General features: G+C 33.8%; 1 pseudogene; it reads right to left on the reverse strand.

The window, feature by feature from the left end:
• Positions 1-1,487: 1,487 nt before the first annotated feature.
• Positions 1,488-4,598, reverse strand: LOC120191293 (annotated as a pseudogene).
• Between the last annotated feature and the right edge of the window lie 16,910 nt (positions 4,599-21,508).

The raw sequence follows: 21,508 nt of genomic DNA on the forward strand, positions 1-21,508 counted from the left end.
CTATGTTACCTGGACTTAGGGGTGTAGGAATTTGGTGGGTTTTCTAGGTTTCTTTTTTTTCCCCATTTATTTGGTGGTTTCATAGGTCCATGTTCAAATGTTTATCAGCCACATTCGACGAATTTGAATAACTTTAGGGAAAATTAAGACTCTGGATAACATAGGTTTCTTGTAATACACATCAACCTTGGAAAGCAAGAAAGATAGGGAAAATTAAAGAGAATGGTGTTTGTGTATTTGGATGACAATTGTTGAACCAATCCATATTGGTGGCCTATAGACAGTATTGTTAATTGTGTTGTTCTTGTTGGTCTACTTCATACCACCTATATATGCTCCCCTCCGGCCACTGCGATTACAAACACGTTAAGTCACATTGCATAAATTCGGACATAGTCATGGCTGTTCTCAATCCGATCAACATGTTTGACATAACTATTCATATGTATATACAAGTGTAAAGGAATATAACCTTCATTTATTAAGTTAATAAACAAATATGAACAAATTTTTATGTTCATTTAATAAACAAACGAGCACGAACAACGGTGTGTCAATTTATTTATGTTAATGAATAAGCTCGTTTATAGATTCATTTGTTTCATTTATCCAGTTGTTTATAAGTTTGTTTGTTGACTCGTTTACTCAATTTATTTTCTTCTTCTTTTTATATTTTAAATATTAGTGAAGATATGAACTAAATTAAACAAAAGGTGAACTTTGGAGTTCAAATTGTGAAACCCAAAGAACATAAGGAATAGTGGTGTAATTTAACTATTTTCTTTAGCTTGCAAAATAATGGGTAAAAAACTAAGAAGAGTGTTGGTTGCCAAACATTAACTGAATATGTTCATGAAAGTTAAACAAATATATTCACGAAAGTAAAATGAACATATTTGCGAACGCTAAACAAACATATTCATAAGCACTAAACAAATATATTTATGAATGTTAAACGAACGAACACTAAACGATCAAACAGGAACACCTTCAAAAATAGATAAACAAACGTGATATTAAAAATTTAAAAGAACATAAACTGAATATGAACACCTTTAGAAATAAACAAACAAACTCTAAAATAACTTTATTCGTTCAACCTCGGTTCATTTACAATTCTATATGTATAGTTCAAGATCTTGTTGAACAGTTTTGCATTACTATAATTGAAATACCAAATTTAAGGAATCATTAAGGCTCTATAATGAGCAACAAGCACGTATCCGGGCATAGTAGAAAAATATGGAGCTACAAGTTACACTGCAAACATGCATCCATGTGTATGTGTATAAGGGAAGATTTGTTTTTGACAACATCAGAATTCAATCTGTTAAAACACAAATCAGGCAACTATCTATAATGTTGTTCTTGATACACAGTTCCCACATAACTTACTGAGACACAAAGTATGGTAGATGTTGATCAAGATCATGAATCCTAACTTCAACCCCAAACATTGAGCAGATACACAATCTTAGAGTGGGGTCGATCGAGAACAACTTTGCTACACAAGTCCATCGGCATCAATAAAAATCAACAAAATGCATCTCATATGAGAACCGAGCCAGAATAGGTCTTGCTCTCTAGGAGCTTGAATCTGCAGTAATGGTGTCACGATCTCGTTCACCTTAGGACTGCAAATTGTCAAACAAGATCCAGTTGCTGCCTCTTTGACTGAAACAGAAAAACCAGCAATTCAGACACTGAAAAATAAAATCCGCCTCAAAAATCACTACAGATTTGTCAAATTCATTAAGCAATGACTCGGTAGTCCGTGTTCAAAATGATATTAATCAACATGCAAGCCCAATCCTCGGATCAACAGCAATACTTCCTATTTCTTTCTCCTCAGTTCTCTCTGTTACTAAGCATTAGTGAAAACACCATATTTTTCACTCAAAGCCACGAGATTAGGGTGTTACAATATTATAGCCTCGAGTATCGGTACTACTAAGAAATAATACATCACGTTTTTTCCACTCTTACCAGACGTCTAGAGCTTTTGGTAGCATGTTCTAAGTTCTGCAGTATCATGTCATCTTCGAATAACAAATGGTGCAAGATATTTTTTTCCTAAGCTTCTCCTAAATGATTTCCCTTCCTATTATCACCATTAGAGAAACATAGTTCTACAAATGCACTCATAACATCCAATAGGAAGATATATAAGGCACGCACGCGCGAGCACACACACATATAACTAAGTAGAAAGGAAATGGAATTCTCATACATTTTTCTTTTTAACATCTTCGAGGAATCTCTCAGGATACTCCAGATATTCAATACAATCCTTCTTTAAAACCGCTACAAGCTCTTCCTTCCCAACATTCTCGAGGTTTCTTAACAAAATTGTAAAGGTTAACTTATCTGGGGAACAACCAGATGACTTGAGTCTGTCATATGTCTCCATCGCCTTCTCGATCATACCGACTTGCAAATATGCTCCAATCAACTCGGTGTATGCCCTTGTATTCGGTTTCAAGCCATCTTCTTTTACTTCATCAAAAAGTTGTTCAGCCATTTCAATCATTCTATTCTTTCCCAACAGCTGAATCATGTCACAGTACAAAGACATGTCTGGTTTGTACCATACTTCCTTCCTCACAAATTTGAAAACCTAAATCCCGACATCATCTCAGCTAAAATACCATAATTGAAAATCAAAACAAAGATTATAAACTAAACATGAAAATGAATCATAATCAATAATAGATTTCCTTCCATCTCAATTCAAAGACCTAGACCCCTAACATTATTTCACATAAAAACCCAGAACTGAAAACTGAAATGCAAGATAAAAGTCACAACTTGAGCATGAAAACAAATCATGATACATATAAACTTAAAGGGTTCCTTCCATTTCAATTCAAAAACCTAAAATCTCACAACTTTTCATCTAAAAACTCAGCATTAAAATCTGGAAATCAAGATAAAACTGAAAATTTAAGCATGAAAATGTATTACAATACATATAGCTTCAAAGGGTTCCTTCCTTTTCTATTAAAAAATCTAAACCCCTGACATCACTTCAATTAAAACCCCACAAACGAACATTAAAAAGCAAGAGACAAGTAATAAATTAAGCATGAAAACGAATCATAACACAGATTTAAAGGGTTATTCCACTTTAATTCAAAGACGAAAACCAGTAAAAAAACTGAAAAGAAAAATAAAAGTTAAACCTTAAGCACGCAAATAAATGTTAATACATACATAGATGTAAAAAAAGGGTACCTTGAGGGCTAAGGGGAATTCGTTTTGTCTCTGTAACTCGGCCAAAGTGTCCAAAAGGTCAGCTTTAAGTAACCTGGAAAGCCTGGTGGAGAAAACATGGTGTAATTTGGAATCGGAATTGGCTAACTTGAGGGAATGAACGGCTTGGATGGCTTCCGTGGAAAGCACCCTTGATTTCCACAAGGGTTTCCTTGTTCCTCCTCTAAGCCTACAAGTGACAGTACTGGGTAGCTCAAGTTTCTTCTGTTTTTTTTTGGGGGGTTTTCATAAATCCCATTTGAGGGACTTGGGAAAATTTCAGGGTTCCCATTAAACTGGGGTTTGATTATTGTATTAAACGGAGAAGATGAATGTTGTGTTTTGCTAGTGAAAGGAAACTGTGGCTAACAACTTCTAGTCATTCCTTCATTTCTTTCAAATTAGGAGAAATTATTCAAATGACCAATTAATTATAGGGTTAATATTGATATAATCATTATACTTTTAATTTTGATAGTATAACCATATAACTATTTAAGTGGTTTTAGTGTAGCCATTTGTCGTTACAAAACACGTGATGGAGTTGATGTGGTTGTTATTTACTAATGGCGAGTCAAAGGTCTACATCAACTATATTGTTTGTTTTGTAACAATAAATTACTATATTGAAACAACTTAAATAATTATGTGGTCATATTGTCAAAATTAAAAATATAATGATCCTAGTAATACTAACTATATAATTAAGTAGTCACTCTAACCTATGAATATGGGTCGACCCTTGTATATTTTTTTTATAAGAATTGCATGTCTTGTTTAGAAAAACTCCTTCATTATCCTCAACATACAAAGAGAACGTTGATGGACAACGAAAGGAGGAAAACAATACCCAAATATATAAAATAATGAGTCCATTAAAACCTAAATAACAACTACAACTTTATCAATCTTGTAGACACTCGTTTTTTCTCGGGATTTATTATTATTATTATTATTATTATTATTATTATTATAAATAATTACATTTTGCAAGCCCGATTACAAACAAAAAACCAAACTCGGTTTTAAATTACCCAAATCAAATTATAAGGACCCAACTACAACAGCAAACATGCCCATTTTGGTTCAAGCCCAAATAACCCACCAACCCGACCCAAGATCAGACCCGTGCATGAGAGCCCAAACCCAACTAGGGTTTTCATCTCTAGCTTCAGTCGCCACCCCACAGCTGTTGGATCTAAAATCAGATCCAACAATCCAGATCACCTAACAATAATTAGGGTTTTTACCCTATAACCTACCAGCAATTGTCAATTAGCAATGAGTCATTCGACTAGTGCGAGTGGTACACGCCTCACCATTCGACTTCCCGTCGTGTGAGCCATCACCGGTCGACATCCTAAGCCACTGTCGTCATCAATAGACCCAAAACAATGAAAAAAACAGTCAAAAAACTAAATTAACCAACCAATTTAAAAATCATCAAAATCCCACTAAATCTGTAACCCCCTAGACCCGGCCTATGCATTTTGACTAAGTCTAGTGGATCACATTATGATTCTTTAAGACATTTTTCCGAAACCGTTATTCAAACAATGTAAAATCACATTATAAATGACATGAAATTATAATAAATCATACTATCAAAACCTAACTTGTAAATATAATACCAATAAGTAATAAATTAATTTAAAACATATCTTAAAAATCAAATCACGATAAACCGAATAGTAATAGTAAAAATGTCATCATATTAAAATCCCATACTTTAAAATAAGGTCCATGTCAACAAAATAAAGTCAACTTGCAAGGTAAAAACGTTACAATCAGATATACTTCAAGAGATATGTTGATCCTCCAAGTGCTCAATCCAGGGTATCTAACCAACAGTATCTGAAAGGGGAAAAAACATTTTCGAAAAGTGAGCTAGGCTCAGTGTGTCCCAATATTACCATAAAATCACTATAGGTACACTAAACATATCATAGTCCAAAAAGTCTCATAAAATTATACTGCAGTAAATCTCTTTAAAAAGCGTTACCCTAAGGGAACATCTTAGGGCCTGAGAGCCTACCCAAGATAGATTTCGGGGCCGTGAGGCCTACCTAAGAACATCTTAGGGCCGCAGGGCCTACCCGAGAATGATCTCAGGGCCGCAGAGCCTACCTAAGAGTCACATTAGGTCTGTAAAATTTTCCAGCTTGATCAGAGCTGTAATTTATAAATTCGTATTCCAAAAATTCAATTGCACCGTGTTATAAATTCCATAAATCCATAAACATGGTAATCATATACCATTTCAAAACAAATATCAGATAACAGTCATAATCCATAAATCATCACATTAAATCGGTGCATCAACAATACGGTAACCAAAGAATTCAGTGTACCACATATTAAAACAAATAAAACAGTTCAGTAATAAATAGGGAACACACCTCGATAATAGGTTCAAATCGTAGATCTACTGATTGCTGGTTTCACCACGCTCTGCTACAGTTTTCGAACCTAATTTATAGTAACACTATATTACTTATGGGTAACATAAATAAATCTCTAAAATCATAAAATTTACTGGTCTTACGGGTGAATACTGGCATACGTGGTTTAACTGATCTAGAAGAGCTGGGTCGAGCTGTTGAACGATCCGGTGAGTCTCGTGCACCTTCAAATAACAATAATTTATCAGCCCCAAATCTTACTTAATTGTTCAAAGCTAAAATTCTTAAGTATCTAAGCATTTTCCGAGTTTGACTATCAATTTGGGGTATTTCGAGTCTGAATTTGGCCAAACGGATTGCGGAATCGGAATCAGGACGTCGAAAAATATAAAGTATGACTTTTCGAAAATCCAAATTCTTGGTCAAAGTCAAAGTCAACCACTTTGACCGTCGATTTGGAGACCTTCGGGTTTGAATTTGGTGAAACGGACTGCGGAAATGGATTTGGCACGTCGAAAACTATCAGGATAGGTATACTCGGAAAAGATTTACGGTCGTTTAAGGGTCGGTCAAAGCCATCTTAAGTTTTAGTCAAAGAAAGTCAACGGTCAACGGTCACGGTCAACGGTCGGGTCGGGTCAACGGTCGGGTCGGGTCAACAGTCGGGTCGGGTCAACCCGGTTCAGACCGGTCAAACCGGTTCAGACCGGTCAAACCAGTTCGAACCGGTCAAACCGGTTCAAAACTGGTCAAACCGGTTTTCCAGCAGCTCACTCTCCCTGCGGCGGCGCGTGCGGCGCGTGAACAGTGCCACGGTGTCGGAAAATTCCTGGAAAAATTTCTAAAAATTATTTTGAGCGATTTCGAGATACTTACAACGATCGGTTCGAATTTTTGAACGGCGGAGAGCTCGTATTCCCACTCGGCCGAATCTTAGACTGCTCCACCTCCTCACGCGCCGTCGTCAACGGCGAACAAGGTTGACACCGGCGGACTCGCAACGACACAAGGAACACGATGGTGCAGGAGGTGTCGTAAACGGAACAACGATCGGCGGTGAATTTAAGTTTTTCTCGGTGATGGATCTAAAAATAACGTCGAGACTTTGACTGTAAATTCCCGACGTTTGGCAGTGTTTCACTTCAATTAATCTGAAGGGTTTGTTCCTCGCTTGAAGATGAACACAACGGTGGTTTCAAAACAACGATCGGAATTCGGACGGCGTCTGGATCGGGGTTTGAAGTTGGGCGTTCGGGAGAGGATTTGGGCGTGGTTTTCTGTTTGAAACAGAAAACCACGATACAACATATAATACCATCCTTACCTAATTTTATTGGGTAAATTCAGAGCTTGGTCCCTGAATTTTCTTGAACTCTAAAACAAGCTCCAAGTTTTAAAATCTTTTAATTTAGTCCTCACAGTTTACCAATTTTCACAATTAAAGCCTCCAACTTCAATTTAATAATATTCTAATTTTTTCGGGTTGTTACAAAATCGGGGATAAAGCTAGGGAAAACATTTCCCTAAAAAATAGCCTAGTGCTATCATCAAAATCAGCCACAAATCCATGATTTTCAAATAAATAGAGAGGGTAATGATTAAAAAGAAAGAAAAAGCGAGAGGGAACAAAAAAAAGGGGCACTTTCGAACAAAAGATAGGGCCATTCAAACTAAAAAATAACAAAAAAAAAAAGAAAAAGAAAAAACTCACCCTTTTGCAAAACACGGCCACCACTAGTTCACCAGAAGAAGAAAACCGAAGGTAAACCCATTTTGTTAGACCTCTAGGATCGTCTCTTGGGTTCTTTGGTTGAAAGAGGGGGTTGAGTTAAAATGGGTAGTGTTTAGGTTAGCTTGGCTCTCTCTCTCAGTAAAAATAAAAAACAAACAAAAAGAGGAAAATGAGATAGGGGAGAGAATGACAGAACAACTGTGAAAAGAGAATAAGAGATTAGGGTTAAAAATATATAATTGGGTTTATATAGGACCCAAACGGTGTCGTTTTAGGCGCTAGGATTATGTGTGTTTAGCGTATGAGATAAAAACATTCAGGGTCCTATTACTTTGTAACCATTGCAATTCAGTCACTAAATTCAAATTATTACATGTTTCAGTTCAAGCTTTGAGTTTTATATTGTTTCTATTTTAGTCACTGTTGGTTACTCTTTCCATATTTCGACTTATTTCACATTTTTCATACAGTTTGTAATATTTATATTTTAGTCACTAATGAAATTATCTTTGCTTTTTCATTTAATCCCATTATTTGCGTGTTATTTCTTTTCAACCCTTGTCTGTTTAATAATATATTTGTGTTTATATTGTGATTTATATTGCTATTTTTTATTAGTATGTTATTTTTTTATAGGATTTATGAACATATTTCATTTGTTTATTGGTTTATGTTATCGTTATTGCATATATATATATATATATATATCATAAAATATTTATTATACTGTTATGTTCCATTCGTTTCCTTCACACACACACACATACATCTTATATAGGTAATTTTATGAATGCTTAACACTGTGCAAGTTCAATTTTGCATATATTTCACATATTATGTATACGTTTTTTTTTATTTCTATAATATACTCTAAATTTTAAGGGCATTGATTTATTATTTTCCTTACTTGAATTTTTTTATTGAATATTTATCGTAGAATGGTCATGTAAAGCTTTACTTAATTGAAATATGGCAATGAATTTTAATAATTTTAATAATTATTTCCTCATTTTACATTTTAATAAAGATATATACTTATTTAAAGTAATATGTCACATAATTATGTTCGATTTATAATCTTCGGTAATATTGAGAAGGGAATATTCTCTTATATACTAGAAATAATTGGGATAGCCTTCCAGTTGAAGGATATGCAAATCCCGTGATTTCTTCTCAAATTAAAGATTTTTCTCTAATAATTAATTCGGAATAAATTATTCCATTTTCAATAAAAGGATCGTACTTTAAATATTGATTCAAATTTTCGATGTCCACCTTTTACGACAGTGTATAAGCGACTAGGTACCAATTTTGAGCGCGGTGGGGGTGCTTATCATTCCCTACGCGTAATCGACTCGCAAATCCTTAAAAACGAATCTTTGATACGCGTGGACTAGTTTTTTTGTCTTAAAAATGATTTTTCTTAAAATTGTTTAAAAGACGTTTTTAGGTGTTCGACATACCTAACCCAAAGCTCGATGGCGACTCCAATTCAAAATGATCCAAATTAATTAAAAAATCCCATTTTTTCTTAAATAAAATCATAATTGTTTTTAAATAAAAATGGTTATGATAGTTTGGCGACTCCATTGGGGAACTTTAGAGAGTCATGTTGTAAGTCACTTATACATTGTAGTTATGGTAAAAATTATGAGTTTGAGCCTATAGTTAGTTTATGATCCATTTATTGAAGTTTTTTAACTTCTTTTTTTTATTGTCATACTAATATTTTAATTTTTGTTTCCTTATGTGTCAAAGTTTCTATCGAGATTTTTTTATTCTTTAGGGTCAAAGGTTTGTATGTTCCTCCTCACACACCTCACATGTATTTACATGACAAGAGCTCTACACCAGAGCTTCGTTCCAAGTAAGTAGGGGTGAATGCTTTACTCTCGTAAGAATTTATTCTTCGTATGAGTTTTAGCTAATAACCCCTGGGGTACACATGCCTTATACTCTCGTAGGGATTTATTCCTCGTATGGGTGTAAGGAAATGAATCCCCTCGAATTGAACTCGATCCGTTTAAGCCTATAATAGGTGATGATTGAGGGTTTGGTAGCCCAATGGGGGCACCAACAAGGACAATTTGAGTATCATTCCTTGTTAGAGCCGAAACCATGCATGTAGTGAACCATAGAATGGTCACCCTAGGTAGAGCCATACAAAACCTTCGTCTGTTAGTAAACACCGAAATAACTGTACACGAATGAGGAATGACTCTACACCTTTACATTTTGCTTTAAATTCATAGAATAAATTTCTTTTCAAATAAAAAATACAAATTAGATACCATGCGGATATGATTAATTTCTTGAAAATAAAGCATGTCGGGTAGAAAACATGTCTGGGTAGGATTGTTATTTAATAAAAACATGCTCGGGTAGATACCATGATGGGGTAGGTGTTATATTCATCTCTGAATAATACTTTTATCTGTATCGATTATCTTACCTCTATTAACTCATTTCTTCTCTTTTTTTGTGTCATTTTCACATTTTTTTGCATTACATTTCATCGACATTACATAACATGAAAATGTTGATATGCAAGAAAATATTTAACTGAAAAATTTTATAAGTAGAGAAAAAAGTTTTCAATCAAGCAGTCACATACACAAACATGCATTGATTGCTAATGAGGAAGAAAATTGCTTGAAGATTGCGTACTAGAGTTAACTGATAGAACAACCTCGAAGAGTCGAAAAGTGATTCCTTTATCTGAAAAGGTAAAGTAATGGTAGAGATTTCACTTACAAGTATTCCACCATTAATCATCAAGGCGTGCAATATGATTATAGCACTACAGGGGCGTTAACCAAGATATATTATAGAGTGTTTGATGGGCATAATTTTCAAGGACGACGCTTTGAGATGAAGCATCAACCCCTTTCAAAATCCAGCATCTAAGAGATACCATGTCTGTAAAATGGACTATCTTGTAATGTGAATACTTTTATCTCGGATGAAAATTATTCGATGATATTCATCGTTGGGGTCAACACTTTTTTTATCTGCATTTACATATTTACATTCTGCACTGTATTTATTTAAGCGTTTTCACATCCATCATTCATGAAAACATGGGGGATTAATTCATGGAGAATTCGATGGCAGTGATCCTTATCACGTGACATAATGGAAGCAAAATTTAAAAAATTGAAGGAAGAACTGCAAGAGAATTTACAGAAAATGCAACGAGATTGAGAAGCTAAAATAGAGCAATCACAAAATGCTACCATAGACTTGTAAACCCAAACCAACATGATTAATCCGATTATTAAGAAATTAGTTAGGCTCAATCAAGAAAAATGAAAAAAACATACTTTTTCATCCATGGGAAGCTCTGAGCGTGTGATGGCACAAGCTAATGCACAACTACTCATTTCACCTAAGAGGCTTTCAAGACACAGAGTAAGCTTCTCCGCCACTAAAACTCAAGCAACTGTGTTATATCCTCAGGATAACCCTATTGATCACAACATGTCCAATCCTGATGAGATGAAAAAATCCAAGAAGGAGATCTCTGAGAACTTAAAAAATTGGTGCAGAGAGACATTCAAAGGAACAAGAAGACAAAGCTCTCATAATGAAATAGATGCAAGTGAACTAGTCTTGGTTCCTGACTTGGTGCTCCCACCCAAATTCAAAATGCCTGATTTTGAAAAGTACAATGGAACTAGTTGCCTTACTTCCAATCTCACAATGTTTATTCGAAGGATGATTGGATACACCAACAATGATCAGATGTTGATCAACTATTTTTAAGACAGTTTAACTGGACTCGCTTCTAAGTGGTATAATCAACTAAATCGTATTCAAATCCGCACCTGGAAAGATTTGGCTCATGCCTTTTTGGGTCAATACAAGCACATGACTGATATGGTCTATGATCGAACAACGCTATAAAATATGGAGATGAAGTGTAATGAGAGCTTCCGATAGCATGTACAACGATAGAGGGATGTTGCATCTCAAGTGAATCAACCAATGATTGAAAGGGAGTTCATCACTTTATTAACTGATACATTAAAATCTTCATATATCAACTACATGTTAGGGGTTTCCACTAAGAGTTTCTCTGACGTCATCACGTGTGGATAAATGATTGAAAGGGCTATGAAGAATAGTAAACTGAGGAATAAAAACAGCACATACGCCGAAGAGGAAGCTAAAATCAGTACGATGGAAGCCTATTCAACTGGTTGTAAGGCTTAGCCTTATAGGATGATCTGAGAAAATAGTCAATTTGATCCAATTCCAATTACCTATGAGGAATTACTTCTAATACTGATTGTGAAGAACTTGGTGACTCCACTCCAATCCGAGCCGAATTAGCCACCATATCTTGAAGACTATGATGTCAATGTCTTATGCAACTATCACATAGGAAGTTTAGGGCATTCCACTGAGAATTATGGGGCATTGAAGCGAAAAGTCCAGAATCTGATTGGGTGTGGACATTCGATGAATGATGGGGAATTATTATGCTAATCAAGAAGAGTTCTTTGCATATACCATGATGCTTCCTTGCACTTGCATTAAGGGCATTGTTTTGTTTGAACTTGTTTTTGTTTTATCTTTAATATTTACATAAATATTTTGTTAAGTCATTTGATGATGGAACTTATGTTACCTTCTATGTTTGCGAATAATTGAACGAGTTTTAATCTTGTAGTTCTTTTAATATCATTTGAATTAACAGCTCTCTTAAGAATTAAGGTTATGTCCTCTAGGCAAGTGACAAGATTTGAACCCTCGTAAAATAAGAACCCTTAATCTTACTCCAAAAGATACACCCGAATACATAACCTTCTCTTAGAGACGCCAAGCTAGCCTTCTCCTCGCATGAAGAAATAATTAAGGGCTTGACATTCAGGTATATAGGGGGTGGACAAAATGGGGCATATTGCACATGAGATTGTAAAGCTGATTGGTTTCTACTTTTGTTGATGACGTTCAATGATGATAATGATTTTCATAGAAGGAATAGTCAAGTATGTGAATCTAGTTTAGGTCAGTTGCTTGGAAATTGAACTCTAAAGATGATATTTTCTGACTTTTAAAAACACCTGGATTATAACAGGTTCTTCTTTACAAGCTTAAGAAATTGAATCCATATACCCAGAATATAATTATACATGTGTACAATAAAGCTTGAGCTATCCCTATTTCAGCTACCAAATAAAGGTAATTATAAAATTTATGTACACTAAAGCTGAATTTAGCTAGTTAAACAATGGAAAATTAAATCGAATTTACTAAATAAGGAGTTTCGGTGAAGATGGACTAAGCGAGTTAAGGAACACCTGTTATAAGCAATTTCACATGAGCACTTGGGAATTTCATTTTTAAATGATATTTCTGCACTACCTTTGTTAAAGAAGTCTACGAAGCTTGAAAAAATGAAATATTTTGTAGAATTGAAATAGAAGTGTTCTAAAAGGTGTAGCTATTGATTATGCTAGTTGTAACATTTTTTTGCACCCAATTAAATGACAAGCCAGAAATGAGGGGCATGCATAACGTTCCAAAGAGCAGGGACAAGAAAAAGGACTTGATGGCTGAAACCTTAGAAAATAGGAAGCCAACCTGAAACCAATCCTTAATTCTAACGGTTGTCAAAGAGCTATAAGTTTAAAGGATTAAGAGAGTAATTAAATCTTTGACATCAACTGAACTCTTGTTTCATGATTTGTATTAATTATGAAACCTAGAAAAGGGAAATATTTTTTCAAAGTTTTTTATTAAACATTTTTCAAAATTCTTTTAATTGATATTTCTCAAGTTTTGAAAATAAAAGAAGCAGAGAATTATTTTCAAACAAGACAATCTCTTTGGAGTATATCTTGGTAGTTGACATGTGTCTCTTAAACACAGAAGCTCATGCTTAGAATTAGTATTGGAGAAAGAAATGATAAATGTTGGGGCATTATTGAAGGCTCATATCATTCAGGGATACAAGATCATTGAATTGAGCATACATTTATTTTCAATGAGGCATAGAGACGTGAAGACTAAAAATGGTGAAGTAGAGACAATTGAGCTTACTATATATGATTGTTTTGCCATGATCACAACATAAAATTACATTATTGTAATACCCAAAATTTTAATTAGTGACCAAAATATAAATTTTGAAAGTTTAGTGGCCAAATATTAAACCTTAGAAAAGTTTAGGGACTTAATTGGTAATTTTCCCAAAAAAAAATTATTCTATAAATGCATAGTTTACTCTTGAAATTAGGGTTTTATTGAAATGAAATTATTGATCTCAAAATTGTGTTTAAAACTAGAAAGTGTTAAAGTTCGAGAAAAATTCGATAAATCAGATCAAATAGAACTTTTGGGAAAAATTAAAGGATGATAAATTAGGCTTAATAATATTATTTCCATATTTTAAAATGATGTAAAATAATATAAACTATTGTATTTGAGGAATGAATTTCATGTTAAATCTGGACTATTGGATTAAAGTGGTAAAATTGTAATTTTTGGAAAGTTACATGGGAAAAATGATAAAGTGGAAAATATTTTGGTCATATTTAAATTTTTGAAGATGATAAGATTTAAGTGTCTTGGTTTGATGGTAAATATGAAGTTTTATTAAGGGTAAATTAGTCTTTTTTTGCAATTAAATGAATAAAATATTCATTTAAGCTTAAATTAAAGGTAAATTAACATGAAATTTGTCTAAAATTTCATGAAACCTTGTTCATATTTTGTCCTTTAAGATGTGAGATCCTCCAAAAGTGAGACAAAATTTCTTTTCAATTTTTGAGCAATTTCCTTTGGATTTTGAGTTATGCCGTGAAATAGAAAATTGTTCTATGCACAAAAAATGCTATATTTTGGTACCATTTATGCTTGCTAATCTTGATCGATTTCAGAGATCCAAAATTTTAGGGTTATGTTAAAATTAGGATTTATGGAATTAATGATGAATATTGATGTTTTTGAGGTTGTAGACTTATTTTCAAGCTTGTTTGATGATTGGAACATGTTTAATCCACTTAGAAATGCTTCCATGAGTTTCAGAATTATAGAGATGTAGAAATTTGTGTTTTTATAAAATTTGATTAGGTCTTTGATTGTAGAGATGTGTAAAGTTGGATGGAGGTTGATTTCATGCTTGAATCGAATCAAAATTGAGCAAAATCATGAAAAACCTAGTTTAGGAACTTTAGGACATTTAACCATGGATTGTATGGATGAGAAAAATTATGAAAAAATTATGTAAGGGATGGAAATGATGTAGGAAATATTCTAAAAGACTTAGGAAAATTTAGGGACCATTTGGTAATTTTTGAAAAGTAAGGGGACCAAATTGATAATTTTGGAAAAATGGTAGGTTATTGTGTAATTGTTTAATAGTTGATGTACTATGCTGGAAATTTCTGCTTGGGAATTGGAATGAGTGTTAGGATGTGAAATTTGATCATTATGGAACTTTGGAAAGTTTAGTGATTTTTATGCAATATTTGAATAGTTGGTGTGGTTAAATGCAATAGGGCCTTTATAAATGTACTTGGTAATAATTTCAATGCTGGAATTTTGGTATTGAAAGTTTAAGTGGTAGAATGATGAAGGACCATTTTGTATAATTTGAAAAATTGGTGCCAATATTAAAAGAAATAATAAATGTTGAAGTATTTTAATAGTGAAAAAGTTTCAAGTATGATTATGTATTTTGTTTTGGAAATGTATTTATGTTAGCACAATACTAACATATGTATCGATATCAATTTGTGATTTTGTACAGATCGTGATTGATTTTGTATTCGAAGCAAATTGAGTATAAAAAGGATTAAGTTTGGAGCATAATGAGGCAAATCTTTTTAAATATATATTGTGTCAAGGTGAGTGTAATGCATGCATGACAATCATGGATGTTTATACATCATCTGGAAGACTTGTGTGAGACTACCTTAATTACATTAGCAAAATATTTATGTCATTTATCATGTATTTGACATGTTGGAATATAAAAATGGCTATATAGTAGATGCATTGATCACTTATGTATATGTATATGTGTGTGTGTGTGTGTGTGTGTGTGTGTGTGTGAATGTTATTTTGGGTATGAATTGCCCAAATACTGAATGAGATTGATACATTATTATGGATGAATTAAGAATATACTATAGGCCCAAGTAAGTTATTGATGGACATGATATAGATGACATGCCATATAGTCCAATATCAGACTGCATATTCGGGACTGTACTTAAGTATACGTAGTACAATGGGTGGACACGAACTTATGTGTCATACTCGGGCTAGCACTACGGTGCATATCGATATAGATATTTGACTCGTTTACCCAAGGTCCTCAAGGTTTACATTTTGGGCTATGGTTCATTGATAATATTTTATGTTGCACCATTTTCATGCTTACTGTAGTAACTAAATGGATACACAGGTAAGTGATCATGCTACATTTGATTAAGACATATGGTTCTATATTATTGATCTATTGCACTGTTTATTATTGTGATTGCCTCACTAAGTATATACTTACACTGTGATGAATTTTCACATGTAGGTAAAGATCAAGAGTATGAGTACGGAGTATTGAGAAATCCCAAATATCAATGAGTATATTACAACATCAGTAAGACATCATTTGATGTGATTTTTGACTTAGTTAGTGGCATGTACTTATGAATATCCTAGTTGCTCAATTGAGCTATTTTGGAAATGGTTTGTAATGGCTAAACTAAATTGTTTTACCCTATTTCATCATGGATGATATTAACCATTATTACTTTTATAAATGGACGTATTTGATATTAATATATGTTTTAAATATTATGCAATAATTTTATGTGATTTAATATTTTATGATAATAACTACTTTTTAAAAAAAATAATTTCTATCATTTTTATGTTGGGAAATATTTTAAGTAAATCAAGTGACAACTATAACCTGTATTGGTATAAGTATACAAGTCATAGGTGTTACATTTATTGGTATCAGAGCTACATGTTTAGCCATTTCTAGACGTGGATTAGGTTTAAATTTAGTTAATAATGTATACATGTCACTAGGATGTTAAAATTTTACTGAAGTTTGTATATATGCTATGATGCTTATTATTTAATATAGTCACTCCTTACTAATGATAGATGATTTTGACTATGTTTAGATGTCAGATCAAAAGGAATCTAGTAGGGCAGCCGAGCATGTTACTGCCACACAAAGTGGGAGTAATGAGGTGAACCAAAATCTACCTAATGCTCAGCCTAATGAGCAGTTGTCTAATCCGAATCAATACGATATGCTTGTAAAAGATCGAGTACTATTCCTTCATACATTGGACAACATAATTAATCGTTGAACCCCTGTATCAGTTCCGAAAGAACTAAGAAAAATTAGAGCACCTGATTTTCGAGGTGATTTAGACGCTGATTCGATGACCCCAATTACTGGTTGAATAATGCTAAGAATATGTTGAGCATGATTCATAGTGACGACCAGGGAAAGTTAGACAGGGTTGTGTCTCTACTGATGGAGCAAGCCAGTGTGTGGTGGAATATAGTCACCGCACGAGTTCCTCCTGAACAGATCACGTGGGACTTCTTTTTGAGTGAATTCAAGGAAAAGTACATTGGGGATGTGTTTATCAATGGGATGATGAAAGAGGTTTTGAATTTAAAGCAGTTTGGCATAATAGTATATGAGTATGAATGTGAGTTCCACAGTTTGAGCCGATTTACATCGAAGTTTTTCTGACAGAGAAATCCAAAAATAATATGTTTATTTCTGGATTGGATCCTCAATACAAAAGGATACTAGTTTATCATCATTTTACTACTTTTCAAGAAGTGGCAAACAAGGATAAAGCTATGGAAAAAATTGACCTTGAAGATTTGAAGACGAAAAAGGCTCAGACAAGCAAAAGGTTTGGAAACTCCTAATCTGCACCATATTCTAAACGCAACAATGGTCAACAGCTGAAAAGTTATGCCTTCTCAGCATCCACATGCAGAAAGAGATTTTCTTGAGGGAAGTCCAAGTAGTCTCATACAACTTTAATGGGTACCAAAGGTTCATGATTTCGTCCTATTCAAGAATACAAACCTGTGGGAAGAGGCATACTGGTCAGTACTGGTCATTTTAAAAGGGAGTGTCCAGAGCTTTACCCAGATCAGTCAGTAGCAGGACCTCAGAAGGGAAGAGGTGGAAAAAGAGGCAGACCCAGTATGTTTGAGGCAAGACTACTACTCGAATTTATCACATCAAAACTAATAATGATCAAGATGCGCCTAAGATTATAGAAGGTACCTGTTATCTCTTTGATAAACATGTTTTTGTGTTTGTAGATCATGGTTCTACTTACTCTTATATTATTGCAAAGCTGGTTAGAGATAGGAGAATTCTCTTAGAACCTATTTCTACTGATATTGTGACAATCAATCTATTAGGCCATAGTGCGAGGATTCGTCGGATATGTAAGGAATGTCCAATAAAGATACATGGAGTAGAATTTCTTGCAAATATGTTGGAATTAGCTTTTGAAGAGTTTAGAATAATCTTAGGCATGGATTGGTTATAGATTGTCATATGAATAGATTGTTTTTAAAGGAAGCAAAAGGTTCGAAGATAATATTTGTTGGAGAAAGGGTAAATCCCTTATCCAATGCGATTTCAGCCTTTATTGCTAATAAATTGTTGTCACAAGGATGTCAAGCAATTTTATAGAATGTGGTGGATAAAAGAGCTACTAAATTTAAGTTGGAGGACATTCCAACAGTTTGAGAGTATCAAAAGGTATTTCCAGACGAGTTACCTTGATTACCTCCATACAGAGAGGTAGAGTTTGGTATTGATGTATTTCTGGATACAAATCCTATTTTGATAGCTCCTTATCGAATGGCCCCGACCAAATTAAGGGAATTAAAGGCTCAATTGCAAGAGCTATTAGATCGAGGATTCATCAGACCAAGTGTTTCACCTTGGGGTGCACCAGTGTTGTTTGTGAAAAAGAAAGAATGATACATACGATTATATATAGATTTTCGACAATTAAACAAAGTGACTATCAATAACAAATATCCTCTTCTGAGGATTGATGATTTGTTTGATCAACTTAAAGGAGAAAAAATCTTCTTAAAGATTGATATACTATCGGGATATCTTCAGTTAAAGATCAAAGAGGAAGATATTCCAAAGACAGCTTTCAGAACACGATATAGGCACTACGAGTTCATGGTGATGTCGTTTGGTTTGACCAATGCTCCAACATCATTCATGGATTTTATGAACTGAGTATTTCAGCTTTACTTGGATCAGGTTATGGTGGTATTTATTAATGACATTCTAGTGTACTCGAGGATAGAGAACGAGCATGACTTTCACCTTCTCATTGTGCTCGATATCCTTACGGAGAAAAAAATTATATGTCAAGCTATCAAAGTGTGAGTTTTGGATGTCATAAGTTTATTTTCTTGGCCATATGGTCTCAGCAGAAGGCATAAGGGTTGATCCTAAGAAAGTTCAGGCGATAGTGGAGTGAAAACCTCCAAAGAATATGATAGAGGTTCGAAACTTCTCGGGACTCGCTGGTTATTATCGAAGGTTCATGAAGAACTTTTCGATGATTGTTTCTCTGTTGACCATGCTCTTGAGAAAAGATGTTCCATTTATTTGGACAGAGAAGTGCCAAGAGAGTTTTGAAAGTCTAAAGAATATTTTAACAGAAACACCAGTACTAGTACAACCATAATATGGTAAAGAGTATATGGTATATAGCGATGGATCTCATAATGGTTTAGGTTGTGTACTTATACAAGAAAATAAGGTTTTAGCTTATGCTTCCTGACAAATAAAGACGAATGAGAAAAATTATCCCACACATGATCTTGAGTTGGCAATAATGATATTTGCTCTAAATATTTGACGCCATTATTTGTATGATAAGCAATGCTACATCTACACGGATCATAAAAGACTAAAGAACTTGTTGACTCAAAAAGAGCTAAACATGTGACAAAGAAGATGGATAGAACCTTTAAAGGACTATGATGTGGTCATTGATTACCATTCTAGGAAGGCTAATGTTGTAGCTGATGCACTTAACCGAAAGACTTTTGCATCCTTGCGCGCTTATCTTTAAAGGAAAATGGCGCATTGTTTGCTGAATTAAGGATAAAGCTGATGCTTCTAGATCGGATAAAATAGCTAAAAATAAAAGATAGGAGATGCTTGGAAAAGGTTCCACAGGTGGAAAAAGGTGACACTAAAGACTTTGAAGTCAAGTCTGATAGATATTTGTATTACCGAGGAAGAATCTGCATTCCACATGATGATGAGTTGACGAAAGATATTCTTTCTGAGGCACATTATAGTACGCTGACTATGCACCTAGGCGGGACCAAGATGGATCAATATTTAAAGATTTTGTATTGGTGGCATGGTATGAAAAGAGCCACAAATAAGTTTGTGGTTACTTATCTAACATGTCAACAAGTAAAAACTAAACATCAAATGCCTTCAGGATTGTTGCAATCGATTTCAAATCCATAGTTTATGTTGTAAAGAGTCACTATGGATTTTGTTACAGTGCTACCTTTGACATCAAACAAGAAGGATTCCATTTGGGTAATAATTGACCGGTTAACTAAGTCGACATACTTCATTCCACTGCAAATGGACCATCCATTAGATAAGTATGCAGAGTTGTATATAAAAGAGATAGTTTGACTGCATGGAGTGCCAATATCGATCATATCTGACAGGGATCCAAGGTTCACATCAAGATTTTAGAATTCTTTGCATAAAACTTTGGGTACTCGATTGAATTTTAGTACAACCTTTCATCCACAGACGGATGGTCAGTCGGAGCGGACTATCCAGATATTAGAGGATATGCTGAAGGCATTTGTGATTGAGTTCAAGGGATCATGGGAAAAGTTTTTTTCCTTTAGAAGAATTTTCCTACAACAACAGTTATTAATCGAGCATCAAGATGGCTCTATACAAAGCTTTATATGGGATAAAGTGTCAAACACCATTAAATTGGTTCGAGTTAAAAGATCGTGATCTTTTTAGCCCTGATTTACTAAAAGAGGTTGATGATAAAGTGAGGATAATTTAAGGGAATCTCAAGATAGCATCGATTGGCAGAAGTCTTATGCAGACTTAAAACGAAAAGATATTGAATTCCATGAAGGTGATAAAGTTTTGCTTAAAGTATCACTTGGAAGAAGATATTGCGATTTGGGTGCAAAGAAAAATTAAGTCCAAGATTCATTGGACCTTATAAGATCTTAAAGAGAGTCAGACTAGTGGCTTACCATTTAGCATTACATCCGGAGTTGGACAAAGTTCATAATGTTTTTCATGTGTCGACGCTCAGAAAGTATCGGTCGGATCCTTCACATGTTATTACATCAGAAGAAATTGAGATCCAACCATATTTTCATTACAAAGAAGAAAAAATAAGGATTTTGGCTCTAGAAATCAAATAACTGCGTAGCAAAATGATTCCTCTAGTGAAAGTGCTTTGGCGAAATCTTAAAGTCGAGGAAGCTTCTTGGGAAAGAGATGAGGACATGAGGAAGCAATATCAACATCTCTTCACATCAGGTATGTCTTAAAATATGAGGACGAATTTTATTTAATAGGGGAGAGTTGTAATACCCTATATTTTGGTTAGTGACCAAAATGTAAATTTTCAAAGTTTAGTGGCTAAAGTATAAACTTTAGAAAAGTTTAGGGACTTAAGTGGTATTTTGCCAAAAAGAATTTTTATTGAAAGTGGAGTTTTATTGAAATTAGATTCTTGATCTGGAAATTGTGTTAAAAACTAGAAAATATTAAAGTTTGAAAAAATTTCGGTAAATCAAATCGAATAGAAATTTTGGAAAAAATTGAAGGATTATAAATTAGGATTAAAAATATTATTTCCAAATTTTAAAATGATGTAAATAATATAAACCATATGATTTGAGGAATTAATTCCATGTTAAATCTGGACCGTTGAATTAAAGTGGCATAATTATAATTTTGGAAAATTGCATGGGCAAAATGGTAAAGTGGAAAATATTTTGGTCATATTTGACTTTTGGAAGATGATAATGTTGAGGTGTCTTGGTTTGATGGTAAATATGAAGTTTCAAT

Source organism: Hibiscus syriacus, unplaced genomic scaffold (assembly GCF_006381635.1).
Source record: "Hibiscus syriacus cultivar Baekdansim isolate YM2019G1 unplaced genomic scaffold, ASM638163v2 tig00116965_pilon, whole genome shotgun sequence".
In the NCBI taxonomy this organism is placed as follows: domain Eukaryota; kingdom Viridiplantae; phylum Streptophyta; class Magnoliopsida; order Malvales; family Malvaceae; genus Hibiscus; species Hibiscus syriacus.